This window comes from Episyrphus balteatus, chromosome 2 (assembly GCF_945859705.1).
Source record: "Episyrphus balteatus chromosome 2, idEpiBalt1.1, whole genome shotgun sequence".
Lineage (NCBI taxonomy): Eukaryota > Metazoa > Arthropoda > Insecta > Diptera > Syrphidae > Episyrphus > Episyrphus balteatus.
The window spans coordinates 42,055,285-42,077,756 of NC_079135.1; the positions used below are offsets into that span (position 1 = coordinate 42,055,285).

General features: G+C 28.9%; 1 protein-coding gene across 5 annotated transcripts in view; it reads left to right on the forward strand.

Moving 5' to 3' along the window:
* The window catches only part of LOC129912144 (serine-rich adhesin for platelets), a 138,139-nt gene that overhangs the window by 75,192 nt on the left and 40,475 nt on the right, over positions 1-22,472 (forward strand). The window lies entirely within an intron of this gene.

A 22,472-nucleotide genomic window follows, 5' to 3' on the forward strand; every position in this document is an offset into this window, starting at 1 on the left:
CTCGCCACTAAAGAGCGCCATTTAAAATTTAATGTGACATCAAAAAACTAGCAGACGGACAAGACGCTTTCAATGGTCCCGCATTTGCCTAATTACGATAAGTAGTTCAAAAGTTATGATGGAACAGATGAATATACCTACTTACGCACTTACACATAACCCTCTTTTTAGCTTTGCCTTAGTCAGGTACAAAAAGAGTAGGAGTTATTGAATTTGTTATTGCGATTTAGCAGTGAATTTTAATATTGACAACACCAACTTCATTTAAAGTGGTAGAAGTGAAACTTTTAAAACTCATTTTTCTTGAAAAAAAAACTGTATTTTATAAAAAAAAAACAATCTTTTTTCTCTTCTTACACCAGTAAATCCATTTTTTTTAAATGACTACCTAAAATAAATTTTATATCAAGTGAAAGCTAAGGGAAAACTTAAAATCAACGAAAACCACGTTAATTCAATTATTTTTCGGAATGATTTTGCGTTGAAGACGAAAATTTTAAAATCAAAGTAGAACATCGTTAGTTTAAAGTGGTTTACCGTTATAAAACATCTTTAAATCAAAGTTGTTTCAACTTAAAAAAAACATCAATTTATTAAAAAAAAAAGAAAGAATGGGCAGCCGCCGGGGATCGAACCTTCAGGGTTACTAGGCGAATGCTTTACCAACCTGCTATCTCACTGTTGAAAATTATAGTGATAAAATGCAACAAAAGCTGAATTCCAACAAAAATAAAAAAATTTCTTACGTTGTTTCAATTTTATTTTGAGGGAGTTTCATGTTAATTTTTTCAACATTAAATCAACGTTGAACATTTTACATTTTACGTTGCGTTTTTTCCCTCAGTGTAATCTCAACACTGGTGGCTGGTCATCGGCAACAGATCTCTACAGATGTTTTGAGGTAATTTTCAAGTTTTTCAATTTTAGATTGTGTATTTAAGATTAGTACGTACCGTTATGTTTAATATATCAAATTAAAGGGTAATATTATTAGCATGCTTTATAAAGTTAAATCAATTTTGTATATGCTCTAGAGAAAAAGATGTATAACGTGTTTAGAAAAAGAACATCTTTTCACCGTTATATCAGGATTTTGAATATGAAATTAATTGAAATTTTGTACACTCATAGTTTATTTTACTAACTATTTACTATATAAATTTCATTCATCTATTTAGTAAAACAAAAAAGTTATAATAAATTGATTTTTCCTGTCGCTTTTTCGTTTCATCGTGTTTCAAATCACTACGATACTAATGAAGTTTTCACTTCAAAAAATTACAACATATCGCTTGATTCTTATAATATAACTTTACTTAGTGGATTATGCATATTTTCATTATAATAATCCAGATTTCGTTGATCCTTTTCCTTTTTTTTTCTTTGTCATTAAAAAAATTAATTAAAAATGTAACATAAAATTTTCATTTATTAAATTCTTTCATCATAATTGTTTTCTTGAATTTAATTAACCTTGTTGTTACATTTCTTCTAAACAAAACCATACAAAAAAAATCATAACCGATAAAAGTACGCAACTAAATTGCTAGTGACAAAAAAAAAAAAATACTTTGATAATAATCATCTTTGCCTTCTACCAAAAAAAATTCGTTGTTTTGTAATTCACAAACCGTAAAGTTCAAATAATGCAAATTAAACGATAACTCCCTGTTCGCACACTAATCATCATCCCCCATTTTGATATAACAAAACAATTTAATAAAAAATTTCCCTTTTGTCGAAAAATGTATACAATTTATTCACACCCTCACAAATTCCTCCCTTTTGTAAAGAATATAATCAGTGTGACCAATATTAACTTATTTTATTTTCAAATTATTCGTTCAAAATTAAAAAAAAAAAAATATTTCGGGGTACAAATAAATGTTTAAAAGTCATCACTAAAAATGTTCAAGGTTTTAAAATGACACATTTCTATAAAATTATTTTACAAAAAAATATAAAAATGGTCACCCCCGAAACAGGCTTAATATCAGATAGTAAAGATATACATGACTCTGTTTTGTAAATGCAAATCAGTTTAGATTCATCTCGTAGGCAGAGTAAATTTTCGGAAAATCCTTTCCATAAACAACAGTCTTTTTGTTGAGGGTGAACATCATGAGGTTAAAAGCAATATCAATTCATCTTCATGAAAACAACTTGGAAATAATATGGGAAAGGGAGAGAGAGAGGGCTAAGAGTTATTTAAAGCTTAAAATATCTACAAGAAAGGGTTACAAATCGATTTTGTATACAACTCAAGGCAGTTAATATGCAATTAGTTTATTCTCTATTCAAAGAGTAGGTACTCTTCAAACACACACACACACACTTACATAAAAGGCACTCCTTTAGCAGTAATTAATTTCTAAGTAAATAATTTTGACCGCAAAATTAAATACAAACAAAAAACGTGATTAGAGGAAAAAAGGGTTTGTTGCTTGCTTATGCTTACACCTCTCAAGCAATGACATTGCAATTACCATATATGCAGTAATTATTGTTGAGAGATCTTCCAGCAAACTTGTGTGAATGTATGCATTTAATGTTTTAATGATATTGTGGTCGTGTTCAAATTAAGCTTAATTACATGTAACTTTGGTTCTATTTTATTTGGAATTCCATCGATATATGTAAACAGTCCACACAGCCTCAAATAGAACATCAGAAGTTGAATATCAAATAAATACAAAATACAAGTAAATTGTTTGTAAGATGGAATAAATTGGATATATTAATATACAGAGGTAGTTGAATTGTAGGCAATATTAATTGGAAGCTTAAGACAAGCCAATTACAATAATTATAAAAACCATAACCATGAAATAGATGTAATTTGAACTTCTTCGTTAATATAAGAGACTTGTCTTTGAAGTTAGATTTCTGCAATGGTGGGAGATATTTAATCAACATGTTTTCTTCAGGCCATATTGGGTGTTTTGTCGTTGCGAAGCTATACAACATTTAGTATTTTAATGAGATGAAAAACAAGCAATAAATTGGCAAATAAATTTTAGTTTGTTCTTTGTCAGTTCAAGAAACTGTTGATGGGGTATAAATATAGACATTTTGAAAATAAAAAGAAAGGAGTAAAGTAAGATGTTCAAATCCGGCTCGAAGGACCAAATATATCCAAAGTCAGAATCAAATAACGATTAATTAATTGATCCACACAGTCAAAAGTAGAAAAATTAACGGACGCTTTAATTTAAACAGCAATTTAATGTGGTTTTTGGCCCGCTTTGGACAACATTCAGCGACTTCTCCCCAATTTGTATGTGTGTTGAGTAGCGACAAACATAGCACAGATGGCTGTTTTTTCGTCGTAAATAATGAACATTATACCTCTAATAAACACTCATTTAATCTAGATAACATGTTCCAAGAAAGTTCAGGTAAAAACAAAATTATGTGTAATATTGGCTCAAAATAATTTTCTGTTGCATTTTTTGAAAACAAAAAAAATATTAACAAACCAAAATATTATAAAAAAGGGCATTAGGTATGTTATATATGGAAAAGCTTTTTCTTAAGACAAGCATTTTTTCTAGATTTTTTTTAATTCAGCCCAAAACATTATTAAACAGTCAAATTATTCTAAAAGACGAAAAAATGAATGCTTAAGCCTAGTACGCAGATCGGGAAAAATTTTATTTCTCATACAAATTTTTTCTCGGGACAAATTTTGTCTTGAATATTTTTCCAAGCAGTACGCAGTTCATTCGAAAAATTAAAATATTTGGAGCCGCTGCAGCGCGCTGGAAAGAAAAAGTCTCCACTTCATTTTGCGCGGACAAATAATGTTCGAAGCATTATTCTGCTGGCAAAGTTGTAATAACTAATAAAAATAAAACAAAATTGAAAAAAATTTAAACAAAATGAAGGGGAACTTCTAATAAAATACTTGGAAAGTGAAGACGAAATAAATAAAACTCAGAATGAAATAAAAAAAATCAATTTAATTTGGAAGAAGAAAAAAAATTGTAAATGGATAGAATTTCCTTGATTTCTCCAACTTCAAAATTTTGCGCGGGATAAAAAAAATGTTTTGTAGAGATTAAAATTGTCGAGACAAAATTTGTTTTTCCAGACTTAAAGGGTTACAATTTTCGTAAATATCTGTTTCTAGTTCTTATGTACCTAGATTAAAAGTCAAAAATCTCGTTCCGTATGTAACGATTGTTCAACCGTTCCAAAATATATACTTAAAATCAATGTAAAAACGGAAAAAAGTGTTTTTCGAAATTATTGAGCTTGTGTTTTTGTTTATCAGAACTATGTAACATCTTTGTCGCGTTGAAATAGAGTTGCCGCTGGTTAAATTTGCCAAGATTTTCTCTGGCCCACTTAATCCTTGTTTCATCTTTTGTTGCATTTTTAAGTTTTAAGAAAGTTCGTTTCAGTGGTGACAGGGTCATTATCCATAACCTTGCCCTCACTAGGTCGAGCTCTCTTCCGATTTTGGGAAGAGATTTACCTTTGGTAGTAGTGGAGAGGCAATTTTTCATAATTTCTCCACTATTGACGTTGGGTATTTCTACCCCATTGTTAGTCTCCTAGTATTCGCCATTGAAAAACGTCATATCAATCGTCAGTAAAACAACGAAATTGGCGGTTATTTTAAGAAAAAAAATATTTTTTTTGTATTCATTTTTTTAGCAAAACACTTCAAAACTACATGTAATTTATCCATATTTCGTATGTAAAAATTGAAAATGAATTCTGCACTGATAAATATAATGATAGAGTATAGAAACCCTTACTTGATTCAGTGCAGTAATTTGTTTGCCCTTTCGTCAGTATGATTTTTGATGCAACTATTGATGCTGTTTTCAAGTAACGGGCAACCATTTTAAAATAATTTGCAATTATAGATCAAATCTAAATTTCTAATAAAAGTGCTAAAATTGAATAGACTGTTTCAGGAACCCATAAAAAATGTTTATGAAAAAAAGCTGTATCTTGTAATGCAGAAAAACATATTTTTTTTAATAAACCATTAAGCAAAACCCACATTAAAGTAATTGGAACCCTTGAGATTTGAAACAATTCGCTTTTTCATGTTCATCTGAACTAACTATAGCCTTTAAAAGGACAGCCATTTGATTAGATAATCTTAAATGTTTACCCAACTCAAGGTTGCAAACGTATCTTTTTTTTTTTGTAATAATATTAAAGAAAAAAAAATCTAAAAAGCCAACTTAATTTGATTAAGTTAACTTAATCAACCAGCTCAAGCGAACATTCTTTGGTCATTTGTTCTTTGATTTCCATTCATTTTGTATACAAAATATCAAAATTAAAATACCACCATGTTGTCGTCAATGTCTATCAAGGATTTTGTTAAAAGAATAAATAAATAAACACAAACAAAAGATACACATAACAATCAGACCACCCAACTCAAGCTGTTATGGGTCTTCTTTTTGTGGCCAACACCGAAAACAATAGGTTTGCGCGGGACAAAGAAGAACAATACAACAAAATCCATACCCCCTTTGCACTTTCAATGTTCTTTCAAAATATCACCCTGAAGCTAATTGGGCTTTGATTTTGATCTCCCTTGGAACAACATTTGAACCACAAGAATTATCCAATGTGTTTTTTTTTTTTTTTTGTTCACCCCATGGCTTGACCGAACTTAATACCGTTATGGTTAGTATTTTTTTTTTAGTTAAAACCCACTGAGTTGGAAATGCCAAATACAACACGTCTCCAGCAGAAAAAGAGAGACCGGAATTTGATTGCGCATTTAAGTTAAACCTTCCCTACATGTGGTGAAGGGTAGAATGGAACTGGCAAAGCAACAGCACAGCAGCTTGAATTGTTATAACTTGCAACAACTGCTTTAGAAAAAGAAGACAAAAACTGTTGCTTCATGCTGCTGAGTTACTCAATGCACAAGTTTGTTTAAATTAATTAAAGATTTTGATGAATTACTTAAAGTTTTATTTCATCTAAACGTTCTAGCTGTGATGCTGGAATGAACAATCCCTCACCAGTCACAGCACAAAAAGGGTATTGATTTCGAGGTTGAATAAATCCGTGGCTATCCATTTGTACACGATGTATATAAATAGATTGGCGATAGTGATTCTGACAGTGATGCAACATTGGCTACGTGAGAATCTTATATTTTTTTTTTTATTTAATTTTCTTATAGAAATAATTAATTACTGTGGGAAAAGTTTTACATTAAAACCAGATAACAATGCAAAATAAAAAAAATAAAAAAACGACGAAGGTATTAGGTGCATTTATTTATTATTTTATTATTCGTCAGGGACTTGTAATTAATACGTGCTGCGCATTTAATTTTTGTATGATTTTTTACAATGTATTATTAATAGATTAACATCAGTTTCCGATTTTAACCAGTGTTGGTTGGCCCGTAAAATAGGAAATGTATTAGATATTAAATAAGCTTAACATGATTTCAATAACCTTTTTTATGCTTGTCCAAGATTTGAAGTTGTATTTGTCTAATATTATTATTTTTTTTTTTGCAATATTAATTGTGTATCCGTTTCGCATTTTTTTCTTTTACTGAGATTATTTTATGATGTCAACCGATACAAAATTCAAGTTTTCTACTTTGAGCACCGAAATCTATAAAAAAAAAACAAAATTCAAAAAACAAAAACACGAAATTTTGTTGCTTTCTTGATTTTTTGTTAAGAATTTAACCCATTAAAACTGCTTTCGACTACTATATTCGTTGAAAAATACAAAAATTACGAAATTACAAAAAATTGAAAAAAAAAATGCTTTGCTTTTTTAACATTATTCTGTAGTACCCATTTTAAACTGTTAATGGCATTAATAAATTCTGTTTGAACATGTTAAGTATTGCATCTTCTTTAATTTGACGTCCTAGCCCTTTAGAAAAAAAAATCTTTACTATATCTCATTATGCAAATTTAAGTCCCTATGGCGTATACGTAACATTTTGTACGTGGTCTATTTTTACAAGGTTTGGTTTCGTGTTAAAAAATTTTCAGGTTTAAATCAAAACAACATAACGATGATAAGGAAATCCAATACAGTGGATTTTGTTATGCCAAGATATAAATTTGTTGAGTTTCAATAAAATTCGTTTGACAGGGTGTTTCAGAATCTTGGATAGAGATTATTTATTTTTTTTTTGTTATAAAAATAGTATCAATAAAGCCTTTATTTAAGAAAAATAAACGGTTTTACAATCGATGAGAGCAAAAGTGAGGACTTTTGAGTCATTCCATATGAAATCAACAAATGTGGTGTGCGGCATGGTTTTTAATATTAATAAAAAAAAAAATTGAGGACAATCTTTGAGGTACTAGAAACAATAAACCACCACTATTTATTTTTTTGACTGTTTAGTTTCTGACCAGTACCCATCCGAAGTCAAAAAATCGATCAATTTCACACTGGTGCATAACGGTTGTAGCTTTTAACTCATAACAGGCATTGAAATGGTTGATCCTCTTTTTGATAAGGTAGTGTATGTGTATTTCATGTAAAAAAATAAAACTAATCCAGAACAATTAGAAACAAAATGGTTGCCATCTGAAATGTTCACAATTTTTCTTCAATTTTGCGATTTTCACCTGCGCCCTGCGTTCATACGGTTACAAATCCAGGGTTAACTTTTTTTTTTAATTAAAGTATGAACCCTTTAAATACCACGAAATAATTACACTGTGCAAGTTTTTTGAAAAAAAAAATTTGAGACAGGCGCGCGATTAACTGTTTCGCCCTATTTCGGACCCGAGAAATCCATTGGCATCATTAGTTTTTCGATTTATCGGTACGACTTCGAACAAAATTTTTTTTTTAAGTTTTTTCAATTATTTTGAGATTTTTCCACTGTTTTTAGTCATTTTTCAATCAAAAACAATGTTTATATTGCTAATAATTCTGCTCAAACGTTATTTGCTACATTGTAAACAATTTTGAACAATTTATTTGAAAGTTTAGTGATTTTTTTTGATAATACCGATAATATCGGTAGCCTTGTGGTAAAATAATTTGGAAGTATTGAAACTATCGATAGTTTTGTGAAGTATCGATATACTCGATATTTGTTTGTTATCGATGCTATCGATAGTATGTCAAAGTTTAACCAACACTAAATTAACAGTTAAATTAATTTTTAATGGAAAACATGCTATGTATTTGTGCAAAAGAGAACAAAAACAGCGAAAAAACGATAACAATGTAAAAAATTTCGATTTTTTTTTAAATTTTTTCAAAAAAAATCACTAAACTTTCAAATATATTGTTTAAAATTGTTTACAATGTCTTTCTACTGGTAGCAAATTACGTTTGAGCAGAATTATTAGCAATATAAACAATGTTTTTGATTGAAAAATGACTAAAAACAGTGGAAAATTCTCAAAATAATTGAAAAAACTTTCAAACAAAATTTTGTTCGAAGTCGTACCGATAAATCGAAAAACTAATGATGCCAATGGATTTCTCGGGTCCGAAATATGGCAGTTATTCGCACGCCTGTCAAGAATTTCGACTTGCACAGTGTTATCAATGCCCTAGAATAATGTCTCTTTAGAAAAACCAAAATTTGAAAATGCATGTTTTTGAAAAATGCTCAACTATAGCCTCAAAAAACCGATGTGGTTCCAAAAATTAAAATTTGATATTTTCAGTAAATGCAGTATAAATCTTTGTGAATCGTGGTGACTAAGTGTCATTTTGTTATTTTCAGTTTTTTAGGAAATATGATTTTTTTAAAGTATTACTTTACAAAATAAAATAAAATAGTTAATAGTCCAGTCAAATAAGGGTTTTACCTTGGAATGAAATTTTGTTTCCTCAATATCTTCGCTTTGCCATACTATAACTTACCTCAAAAGTCTAGAAAAATCTCATGTCCTAAAGCCGCGATTTTCAAGGTCAAATCGTGAAATGTAGATTTTCAAAACTAGCGATAATAGACAATGGTTTTATATACACATATGATACATGACTCCGAGGTATTTTTTAATGGTGATTCCAAAAAATCTAAAATCAAAGCAATCTGACGTCTCTGAAAAAAAGTAAAAAAATTAGTCAAAAACAGCTTTCCGAAAGTCTTAAAATTGTGCAATATATAAGAAAGGATCACAATCATAATAAAAATAGTCCTTTTTTCAAGTTCCAATAAAAAAAATTTAATTTTTGAATTAGGTTTTTAGATTTGTACACCAAAACTCTTAAAATGTTCATAAAAAAAAAATTCTTTCATTTTAAAAATAGAAAACTTTGACTACCTGTATCAGCCGAGTCCTTGTTTTAAAATATCTTTCGTTTTTTAAGCTTCCAATATTCCCTAACACAGTAAATAAATACGTTTTGGATTTTAAGCTTTTTAAAAGTTGCAACGACTTTTAAAAAGTTGGCCCACTGTTTGTTTGTAGTTCCCTTTAAACGAACATAACATTTTTGAGGCATTCAGATTTTCTCGAAATAAAGTTCTGAAAAACGGGCCTCTACGCTTGAAAAAAAAAAAAAACAAACAACTAGAAACTTAAGAGCTTTTTGAAGATATATCAACAATACTTCCATTAACAACTCTTAACTAAATTGAATTTTCAATCTCCTTCCCATAAATATTTCTTGGCGTTCATTTAGACCGAAATCCTTTCAAAATAACTCATTGTTCAGTCTTTTGGCAAATTAAATTCCATTGTTTAAATAAGCTTTTCTTTGAATTTACTGTCTTTCGTTTTCTTTTATATTCATCAAACACAAATGTAAAACAACATTTTCAAAATACAATATTTTTAACCTCTTTTATACAAATTAACATAACAAAACAAAAATACGCAATTTATATTGTATTTCCTCAATTCCCCCTCGATTCTTACATCAAAATATAGCGGACATTCCTTTGGAATGCACTTAGCTGTCATCATCTATCTGACAGCTATTATTTTTATTTTTTATCTAAAATTGGATACTTTGTATTATATGGATATACGCATTTATCCATAAATACAACAACAAAACGCGCATAAAAATTTATATATTCATGTCATGTGCACAATACCTATATTCTATTCATAGAACCTCACACCCTGCATTCGAAATCAATTAGAAATTCTTTGAATTCCATTGGAACGTAAACAAGTTGCTTTGATTTTTTTTTTCGTTATTTTGTTGTTGTTTTTTTTTTTCCAAAGTTTGTTGCTGATTCCCTCGCCCTCATATATCAAAACAAAACACGCTCAGTGTCTGTATGAATGTGTAAGTATTTTTTTCAAAGGATGCACTTCAGAGGCATACACCTTATGGTACGAGCAAAAAAAAAAACCTCCCCTTTGGGTTTTTTTTTTCTATTTTATGTAAATGAACGATCACACAACCAGCATATTGTTATCGTGTGACATTTAATGAGCAGAATTGAATAATAATAATTCTACAAAGTCAATATTTGTATTCTCGATGAACGCGTCAGGGTTACCAATGAACGATTTTAACTGTCATTTTTTTTTGGCACAAAAGTAAAATCGATTTTAAGATAAAAAGAGCTAAAAACGCAAATGACAAAAAATTAGACAACAGTTTTTTTTAAAACAATCAATTTTTAAACGATATTCAATAAATGGCGCATTGTTATTAATATAAAGTTAAATCTAAAGTTCTCATGCTGAAAAAAGATGTTAAAAAAAAACGCCAATGGCAACTCTGTTTTCAATTATTATGGCCATTTTCAATGATGGATTCTAAAAAACACCAATAACAATTTATCGATTTAATTGATTTTAAATGCATGTCACGTATTTTACGCGACTCTTTGTTTTTTCTCCTCTCACTTCTTTCAAGTTTCGTGATTTTCTAAGCAATAGGCGGTCACTGGACTTAAACTATAATGAACCTTGGTGCAATCTTATTTTTTTGCATTTGCATACTTTAGGAACTTGGAATTTTAAGCTTGTCCTATACTATTTCAACTGCGAATACATTGAACGAGCAAAACCTCTTTACGATTTCAATTGCTTCCACATTCACATGGAAAATGGGGGCGAATGCCAATGACACTATCAGCTAAAACAGTGATGTGTTTTATATATGGATGGAGGTCGAACTTTATCGATTCTCCTTCCTTTCCCGAGCAATGTTTTTGTTTTGCTTCCGAAAAAACTTGGTTGCAACATTATTATTATAACGTATGGCTTGGCACTTTATGTGAATAGCATTACATATTACTCAATTTGTGGGTGTTTTTTTTTTTTATTATTTTTATTTTTTATTCGCAAATACAAAACAGAATAAAAAAAATTAATACTTTGAGATGACAGCTAGCTGTCAAAAATTATAATAATAATTTAGGAATGTGTGTAATGTTTTTCGTAAAGATGGACGACGTTGAATCTATTTTTGATGGAATGGAATGTTGTTGATTATTATTTGTGTGTGAGCCGCGCATTACTGCGTCGAAAGAGGCGGGAAATCATATTAATTTTGTTTGCATAATTATTTTCTATTTGATTTATTTTCTTTGTTTGCTACTGTTGTATGTATATAATTTTTTGAGTAATTTATAGTTTCTTGCTTTGGAGTGTTTTTTATTAATTTCTTCTTTTTTTTTTATTATAGGTGAGGAAACTGTTGTTAGCATGATTTCAATGTGGTAAGATTTTAAATAGAAAATTTATACATAAATTAAAAATTTTAAGAAGCGAAAAAGGATATTAGACTCAATTTTTTGAAAATTAAAAAGTAATAGAATTTTTCTCAATGACCTTTACTCTTTCTTAAAAGCTGGAATGAGTCGATTTCTCCCATTTTTTTCTACTCTACACTGGGTAAAACTAAAATAGATTCAAAACAATCTGGAATCTGTTACTTAAACTCTAGTCAAAGCGTCGGCAAAAAGGAGCTAATCTTGTGCACAGAAGCACTGTCAGTTTTTATTTCATGGATCGATAGGGGTATATTTAAAATGTTTTAACCCAATTTTTAACCACCTGATCATTGTTATTCACAAAAATTCATTTTTTGCTTCTAAGCGAATATCTTAGCTCCAGTATATCGTTGACCAAAAAATGAACACACAATGTCTACCATTTAATATTTTCTATCGTTTAAATATAATTTCATTGTATTAAAGTGATTTAATACAAAATGGCTGCCAGTTAAAGTGAAATTTTAGTTGTAAAACACATTTTCGTTACTATTTCGAAAAAAGCTTAAATTATGATTAACATATTTGTAACATTCGATTTTAGTGCACATTCTTTTTGTTTAAACAAATAAAAAAAATAATGTTAAATCGAAATTGGTTTTTGTTTAGCAAACTCTTGCCTCATTATTTTACAAACGGTGCAAGTAATGGCTTACAAAATAGAATGATATCGTAGTCCTCTAAATTATCTACAATTTAAAAATAAATTAAGAAAGCAAAATAACACTACCTAAACCTTATTGAGCTGTTTTATTAGAAAATCATTTTAATCAATAATAACACTGCAAGTTCTTTCAAAAAAAATTTAAGACGTCTGCACCATTGACTTCTCTCCCTTATTTCGGAATTGAGAAATTGATTGGCATCATTAGTTTTTCGATTTATCGGTACGACTTCGAACAAATTTTTTCGGAAGTTTTTTTCAATAATTTTGAGCATTTTGCAGGGTTTAAAGTGATTTGATTTTTTTTTGAAATCAAGAAGTTTCTTTAATACTTTAACTTTTATGGGTTAAAAATTGCCGATGTTGCCGTTTTGTTTTTTAAAACTAATAGGCTATTGATTATGTAGTTTAGAAAGGAACTAAGACGTTCACGGGTTTTTATTGCAGGAATCTATCAATGGGTTATAAAAGAAGATAAAACCGCGGAGTGCTATTAAATGAGAGGGTGGAAACTGAAGATAGGGGTGCAAAAGCCCCCTTTTTGGTTTTTCAATATACCTCGTAAACCAAGCAAAATTTTGATATATTGTACATAAAACTTTTTGTAGAGAATTAAATTTCCAATTGGAATAATGTTTTTTAAAAATTGAAAAAAAAAAAAAAATTTCTATACCAAAATAGTCGAAACAATCATAAAAAAAATATCAAAAAAATCGATTTTTTGAGTTTTTTTGCTTTTTTGGTTGTACACTTTTTTTGGGTTGAGATAGACATAAACTGATAATGAGATTTTGTAGAGGGGTTAAATACAATCATTGTTTACTATGGGAGGGTCAATGTCCCCCCGTTTTGGAGGGAGGGGCAATTTTCTAAAAAAAATACTTAAAATTAAAAAAAACACTTACAGTTTTGATTGATACTTTTTTCAAAAGCTAGAATTATAAACTTAATATTAATTTTAAAATTAAGTTATTTTAATCAATTCTTTTTGAAATACCCGATTTCAAAGTCAAAACTTGTAAAAAAAATGTTTAAAAAGCACATTGAGTACAATTTTCACAAAGACTGTAAACTTCAATACGACAAAGTAAACTGCCTTAATTGATTTCTTATCAAATCATGAAAATCATAATGTTCCTATGCCTTCTACTTTTTGAGAAAATTGTAAAATAGACAAAATACTTTCTTTATCGGAATCACTCGTTTATTTCTCATTATCAGTTCTTGGTGCTTAAGTAATCATACTTTCCCCTCAAATGTTTCTGTTTTACTTAAGTAAAACTAAAAATGCGAAAAAAAGATAGATTAAAATGGCCATACTTCGGTCAATTTTCAATGAAAAAATTTAGTGAGTACAGCATTTTGAAGGAAATTTAATCTTCTTTTTTTCTTTGGAGCAATGTTTATGTCTATCTCAACCCAAAAAAAATGTACAACTAAAAAAGCAAAAAAACTCAAAAAATCAATTTTTTTGATATTTTTTTTATGATTGTTTCGACTATTTTGGTATGGAAATTTTTTTTTTTTCAATTTTTAAAAAACATTATTCCAATTGGAAATTTAATTCTCTACAAAAAGTTTTATGTACAATAGGGTGGGTCAAAAAAATCAAAAATTTTTTTTTTTGATTTGGTACTCCGAAAAATCGATTGCTAGACTCCTCTAGAATATACACACCAAATATGAGCTCTTTATATTAATGGGAAGGTCCTCCGCTTTGCAATTTTCCATTTTTACATCAAGCTTCTACTAAAAAAAAATAATTTTTTTATTAATTGACTTTTTAGCAAATTTCTTTTCATATTCTTGTAGGAAATTGAACGCTCTACAAAAAAGGCCTTATACACTTTTTTCGTTTATCTAACCGTTGAATAGATATTTGAGGTCCAAAAATCGAGAAAATCTTTAAAAATTCGTTTTTTGTTCTTAATTTTGTAACAAATTGAAAAATTATAATGATCAAACGCGCAAGACATATTCTTGTTGGAAATTGATTGCTCCACAAAAAAGGTCCTAATAACTTTTTTCATTAATCTAACCATTCTAAAGATATTCGAGGTCAAAGTTAAAAAAAAAATATAAAAACATTTTATATTTTTAAAAAATGTCTAATTCACTGAAACTTCATTATTTTCAAATTAGCAAGATATATTCTTGTAGGGGCTTAAACGATCTACAAAAAATTTCTTGGAATCAAATTGATTGCTTTAACCGTTTAGAAGATATTCGTATCCAATTCGCAATGCATACGGGTCATAAGAAAACTATTGAAATCAGTGAGCATTGGTTTGGATACGAATATCTTCTAAACGGTTAAAGCAATCAATTTGATTCCAAGGAATTTTTTGTAGATCGCTTAAGCCCCTATAAGAATATATCTTGCTAATTTGAAAATAATGAAGTTTCAGTGAATTAGACATTTTTTAAGAATATAAAATGTTTTTATATTTTTTTTTAACTTTGACCTCGAATATCTTTAGAATGGTTAGATTAATGAAAAAAGTTAATAGGACCTTTTTTGTGGAGCAATCAATTTCCAACAAGAATATGTCTTGCGCGTTTGATCATTATAATTTTTCAATTTGTTACAAAATTAAGAACAAAAAACGAATTTTTAAAGATTTTCTCGATTTTTGGACCTCAAATATCTATTCAACGGTTAGATAAACGAAAAAAGTGTATAAGGCCTTTTTTGTAGAGCGTTCAATTTCCTACAAGAATATGAAAAGAAATTTGCTAAAAAGTCAATTAATAAAAAAATTATTTTTTTTTAGTAGAAGCTTGATGCAAAAATGGAAAATTGCAAAGCGGAGGACCTTCCCATTAATATAAAGAGCTCATATTTGGTGTGTATATTCTAGAGGGGTCTAGCAATCGATTTTTTGGAGTACCAATTCAAAAAAAAGAATTTCGATTTTTTTGACCCACCCTAATGTACAATATATAAAAATTTTGCTTGGTTTACGAGGTATATTGAAAAAAAAACAAAAAGGGGGCTTTTGCACCCCTATCTTCAGTTTCCACCCTCTCATTTAATAGCACTCCGCGGTTTTATCTTCTTTTATAACCCATTGATAGATTCCTGCAATAAAAACCCGTGAACGTCTTAGTTCCTTATTACCCTGTTTTTTTTCGACATAATCAATAGCCTATAAAACAATTTTTTTTTTTAAGAAATTTGTTTGAATTTGATAATTTGAATGATATCAAAAGATTGTCTAGGCTAAGGTTATTTAAAGAAAAAAAAAATATATGGGAGTGTGGGAAAAGATTTGTTCGAAGTCGAAAAATTAATGATGCCAATCGATTTCTCAGGTCCGAAATATGAGGGAACAGTCAATGGTGCAAACGTCTAGAATTTCGACTTGCACAGTGTAGTTAATAAGGTTTTTCCTTAGAGATTTGTTATTATTTTTATGAAATAAATCTTCCTTAAGTTTAAAGACCATATATTTTTTAACTTGGCTTTAGAACAGAAATTGTTACCGATATTTTTTCAAGTGGTAATATGTGCGGCTAGTGAGTTTACGTCGATCCCTTCTATGTTCGTAATTTTTTTTTTCCTTGACAAAACTCTGATTTTAAAACAAGAAAGAAAATTTAATTGTTTTTAATAAGACATTTTTCTTGAATAAAAACCATAGAGAAATCTTACTGTTTTTTTTTTTTTTTTATTGTACACTAAACTTTTATTAAAAGCTTCTAATCCAATTTTCAATGACCTGATTTGTTTCTTCACTGTATTCTGAGGGATTTTTTCCCATTCCAATACCACCAGCTGGAAATAAACTTATGATATGGAGCATTCTTAGAGTAGAGTATGTGAAATATTATGCAGTAACGACATTTTAAACGTTGCCAAATCGATTAAGACCTAACTGTTACACCAAAACTGAAAGATTTTAACAATTTTTTTTTTCTTTTTTAAACTTTTTTTCTAGACTTTTATATTTTGTTAAAATGCTGCTTTATTGGAATCAAATTCTTTTACCAAAATATATTAATTCTTTTTCCAAAAGAACAAACATTACCACTTTCGTCTTCAATGTAAACTTTGATTGAAATACAAAATTAATTTAATTGAAAAAAATATGATGCCATACATTGGTTTAGTTCTCTTCCAAACATAACGAAACAAAAATCCTCAAACAAGAGATATCCTCTTGTATGTGAATAAAAAAAAATAAGAATGTCTACCATAAGTGCTCATCACGCAATGCTGACTGAGTTCTTATACCAATTTCTGCTTAAAATTCCAAAGACATGATGACCTCATGAACCATTTCGATTGATTTTCTCACTCAAAACAAAAAAAAAATCATATAAAATAAACTTTTGCTACTTGTTAGCCTTGGATATGTACGCACACATTTCTCTAGACTTTTTGTTTTCTTTTCTTCTTCTGTTACTGTGGGGCTTTACTTATTTTTCTTTTGGAGGCACGTGTTAGCGATTTTTCATAACAAACCAGACGAAAACTATATACCTACACACTTTTGCAATAAACCAAGAAAGTAATAGCTAGTTTATGTTTTGAGGGGATGATGATGATGACGATGATTTAAGGGAAAATCCACAAGACAGCCGTCTTATGCCACGCACGTGGTAATGTTCTGTTCATTGTTAAGCGCCAAATTAAGACTCTGAATATCTTCCGTTCTATTTTTTTTTTTTTTTGTAATAAAATGGATTAAGATGGCAGGTGGAAGTGGTTTTATAGTTTGACGTTGATTTCTAGGTCTATTTTTAGAATCACAATATTTTTTTTCGAAATACTATTATGACAACGTCTTCTTTAGTATTTTTTTAGTTCGCCCACTCATTCTGTGATTCAGATCAATTTTAAAACGAAATAAAATAAACCATTTTCATCATAAAAAAAGCAGCTGACAACTGGCCATGACATTAAGTCAGATGGTCTTGGCAAAGACAAAGAAAAGGAGCAATTCTAATCCATTCAATATGCATCACAAATGTCACTTCCATGGCAAGTCTCAATCCTTAATTTACCATCTTTTTCAATTTGACTTCAAAAATTTATCAACAGCTAATATTCAGCAAAAAATATATTAATAAATTCACTCAAAAAAAAAAAAACAAACAATTATCTGTTTAATATTAATATATGACAAATGTTGATCATAATCGTTTCATAAGCAATAACACTAAGTATAACTTGCTGCTTAGGTAGCAATAAAATAAAGGTGCGTAAAATAGGTTTTTATCAATTTATTGTCAACAAAAGAAAATTCACAATGTTACTTCGAAAAAAAAATATTATAACGAAAGGAGCGACAGATAGAATATCTTTGAATATCGAGCACTTTGTTGGCTTCTTGTTTTGCGTGAAGGTTAACTTACCTATGCTTATGTAGACACAAGGTAAATATATACAAACATACATGTGTAGTCAATATCTGTTAGGTTGTCTGAAGACTTGAAGAAGAAATTTATTGTTTTTTTTTTGCGTTTGTTTGATATTTTTTTCTCGTAAGCTTCATTAGGTTAAACCTTTATTTGTATATTGGTTTCATTTTTATGACACAATTTTTTTTTTGTCTTGATTATTACAATTGAATATCTAATATCTTCGAGTATTATTGTATGAGAAATTTAAAAAAAATGAAGATTTAAATATTTGATAATGATGAGAACTGAATTAAGCGTCCACGCAATGCAAATTTATAAATAGCTCTGAATTTTAGTTGACTTAATTTTTGCATTTCCGTTCGTCAAAGCTGAATATTGCTTTTATTCAGGGTGATTTGTTTCAGATTCGACGGCTTTAAGGTTATTCTAAAAAAATGAATTAAAGAAAAAAAATGCAATGGCAACTTTTTTTGAGAAGAAAATACTTTTTATTATTTTCGGTTTTCTTACAATCTGTAAACATTTATGTACTATGTATCTTATTTTTAATTTTTGACTTAAGATCGATAAGAGCATATAATATTTAAAATAAAAATTAATACTTAATAGCATACAAATAAAAACAAAATATGTTCAAAAATTTTGTTTTCAAGGTTTTGAGCTTAAAAAACTATTTATCGAAAAAACTTTTATGTATTACAATCTTGAGTGGAAAAACAAGATTAAAACCTATGAAAATGTATGGGAGCGGACCAGTAGACCCTGAACGGCGAACAACATTATATTCTAAATTAACACGAAAAGGATGGATCGATTTTCTTCAATCTTGGTATTTAGCATATTTTGAAGATTGTACAGAAGAGTTTTTGGAAATATTTTTTTTTTAGAATCTAATCTAACGTTATCTGCGATATACCAATTTTAGAAAAGTATGTTTTTCTCAAAAACGCCTTTAACGCTAAAAAAAAAATCAAATGTAAGTGTTCACCTTTTTATGAAAAAAGGTTTTTTTTTTTTAAAGCCATTATTAACGATAGTACCTGTCATGGAACAGTTTTTTTTTTTTTTCAATTCTGAATTTTTCCCAATCGACTTATTCATTTTTTTAATGAAAAATCATTAATATATTTTTAAACGGCCCACATAGGAGTATTTCGATCAAAAACCTGGACATAACATAATTATTTTTTGAAGTAAAACAATTTATTTTTACTAGAAATTATTATTTATACAATGAAAGGCGGTTTTATGTAAATAATAACAATAAAAATATCTATATGTGGCAGACTCTTTTCCCACTGTCATTTAATTGAACAAAAAACATTTAATATTACCATAACTACTCTTTAATTATTATTCCATACCTGCAATTGCATTTTTCATTTTAAAATTTTATGTTTAAAAGCACACTCGCTCACAATTTCCTAACAATGCTCACGAAATCACTACAAAATTAAAAAAAAATCCAGAAAATAAACAACTGACTTTGAACTCGTTTTTTCACTCCACACAATTTACCACAAAAAAAGAGAAGTGCATCATATGAGCCCCTGTATATTTACCATCCACTTTGTAAAAAATTGAATTCAAAATTTTCATCTTTAGAAAATCGACTTTTGTCCAGCTTTTCGACCAGAATACTCCTAATTGCGGCCCTTGCGAAGTATCCGTCGGCGCCGGAGCGGAAACCTGTCAGATTTCAAACGAATAGGAGAGTGGAAAGCACACCTCGAAGCATAATTCGTTTAAAATCGGAGAATTTTCTACTCCGACGGATACCTCGCTAGAGCGTATCAATAATACAATTTGAAAGAAATACATTTTTGGATTTTTTGAAAAAAATTTTGAATTTAGAAAACCAATCCTGACTTAATCACTGCCCATCAATTGTCTCACAATGCAACCATCTTGGATACCTATTTGTTTGGTTTAAATACATATTGTGATTTTTGATGATCTGAAAATGTATGTATTTCGCTTATGATGAATAGCTCAGGGGGGTCATTCCGTAATTTTAAAAACGATAATCGAATCGATGATAATCGTTTTACAGTTTGAGAATCTTTAAAGCTATTTTAAGTCAATTCTGATTCAATATTTCCTAAATAGTTTATATAAATAAAAGTTTTCGTATCCTTAGAAGTCGTATTAGTCTAGGTGATTTAGTAGTTGCCTCTTACTCGGGTGTCTGAGGTTCGATTCCCGAAATTGAAATTCTTTTTTTTTATTTTCTCATCTCAATAATCGTCAATAATCGTCAATAAATAAACGATAGCTAAATAGGTCTCGTTTTTGGAGAATTTATTCGTTTTTGGATGCAATATTTGATTTTTTAAAAGTGTTTATTAATTTATGCCAATCACCGATTAATTTGCAAACTCCACAAAAAAAAATATTAATGATTAATTTCTACAAATAACCATAATGTTAGAGTAAATTATTTTAATATGTGTAACAAAATACTTTACGCATTTTCCAAAATTGTATTAAATGTATGTAAATTTTGACTTTTGGGTCATTAAAAAATTCATATTGGTTCAGCTATAGCAACATTTTTCGACGTTTAAACGCACTAATTTTGGAAAATGAAAATTTTCAAAAATTATATAGTACGATACGATTAAGAATCAAACAAATCAAATCCTTTGTCTCTTCCAACGCATATGTAAGTGTACATGACCATTTTGATAATAATGCTCACAGATTTTTTCAAAACTTTCGCATATCCAAAGAAGCGTTCGTTTTAGTATTAGAAACTATTAATTTAAACAACGGCCGCCTTTCACCATACATTCCGCCTATATCTTGTATTAAAAAACGAATAGTTTTTCGATACACATATTAAAATAATAATTTACTCTAACATTATGGTTATTTGTAGAAATTAATCATTAATATTTTTTTTTGTGGAGTTTGCAAATTAATCGGTGATTGGCATAAATTAATAAACACTTTTAAAAAATCAAATATTGCATCCAAAAACGAATAAATTCTCCAAAAACGAGACCTATTTAGCTATCGTTTATTTATTGACGATTATTGACGATTATTGAGATGAGAAAATAAAAAAAAAGAATTTCAATTTCGGGAATCGAACCTCAGACACCCGAGTAAGAGGCAACTACTAAATCACCTAGACTAATACGACTTCTAAGGATACGAAAACTTTTATTTATATAAACTATTTAGGAAATATTGAATCAGAATTGACTTAAAATAGCTTTAAAGATTCTCAAACTGTAAAACGATTATCATCGATTCGATTATCGTTTTCAAAATTACGGAATGACCCCCAGGACTCTTCAGAAATCTAGCTTCAATAGTTTTTCATTAGTTGACGATGAAATACTATTTTTTTTTACTCTTTTTCTCTTTAAAAATTTGCATATAAACCTTGTTGAGTTTTTCAAAAACTCTCTTCAATTATTCGAATAACATATGGTCCATCAGTATTTCAATTATTATATTATCCTCCATTCACAAATCCTTTGACATTATTCAATTTATACAATTTTTTTTTCCTTAATGCCATTCAACCGAATAATACCTTTTTATCGATTTAAAAAAAATCAAATTGAATTTGACATTTAAAATTGACTCCAAAATTGCTTTTTTAAATATTTTTTTCCTCAGAACCGATTTTCTATTTTCTTTTCTGAATAAAAAAAAAAGTGAATTTCATTTATCCTTTATCTGACGGCTAATACTCTTTTCTCGTGAATAAAACTTATTATTTTCCTGTGCATATCTAATAGCCTTTGATTTTGTTTGCTATATAGAAATTTCTTATATATAATTTTGTTTACAATGATAAATTTTTCATTATATTCTCTCATAGTAATCAAGTCCCTGACTTGTCAGAAGGATATATGAGTAAGTTAATAATTCTGCAAAATAATGATGACAATGCCATAATGTCACCACTGCTTTTTGTGTGTTTTGAAAAACCTTCAAATAAAAAGTGCAAAAAAAAAAAGGACTAAATGATGACATTGCAATTATTGATGACCAGTAGTAATGAAATTGTGGTCATTTAACATTGACCTCACAAAGCTATTTATAAACTTTTCAATTAAGTCCATGAGCACTTTTTTATTTGAAGGAAAAAAAAAAAACGAAAAAAAATAATGACGTCCTTATGGCATCTTCTGATGGCATAAATTATTTTGATTGATTGACGATCTTTGATGGAAAAAATATATTGAAAATAAATTTGTATTTGTATTGAAGATGTTCAAGGATAACGTCGACGTCGTCGTCCTCGTCAATTGATTGAAAGATATTTCGGAAAAATTCCTCCTCGAAATTATATTTTGTGTGCGATTGACATGCTTTTTCGGGTAGCTTCAGTATTTCCTTCATCTTCCTGATAGTGTATATACTCTCACCGTCTCGCTAGGAGCCCTTCAAGGCTAAACCACTTGAGCCTGACGAAGCTAAACATGATTCCAGTTTTGAGGTCTTCTCATTTTTGAAATATTTAATGAAAGCAACAAGCATTCTATATACATTTCTTACAACCCCTAAGCCCACCGCACTTAAACTTGTGTGGTGCTCTACTTTTGTAGGTGTTGTCATAAAGTAGGCATACCTACATGTCCTACTTTATATGCATATTTTGTTTTGTTTTTTTTTTTTTTTTATGTTTATTTATGTGACCTCAATTTTACTTATGACATTCATTTCACTGACAAAACTGACGACATAAATTTGAGAGCCCAACCTCCTTGTTTTTTTGTTGTCTTCTATTTTTATGGAACATTTGAC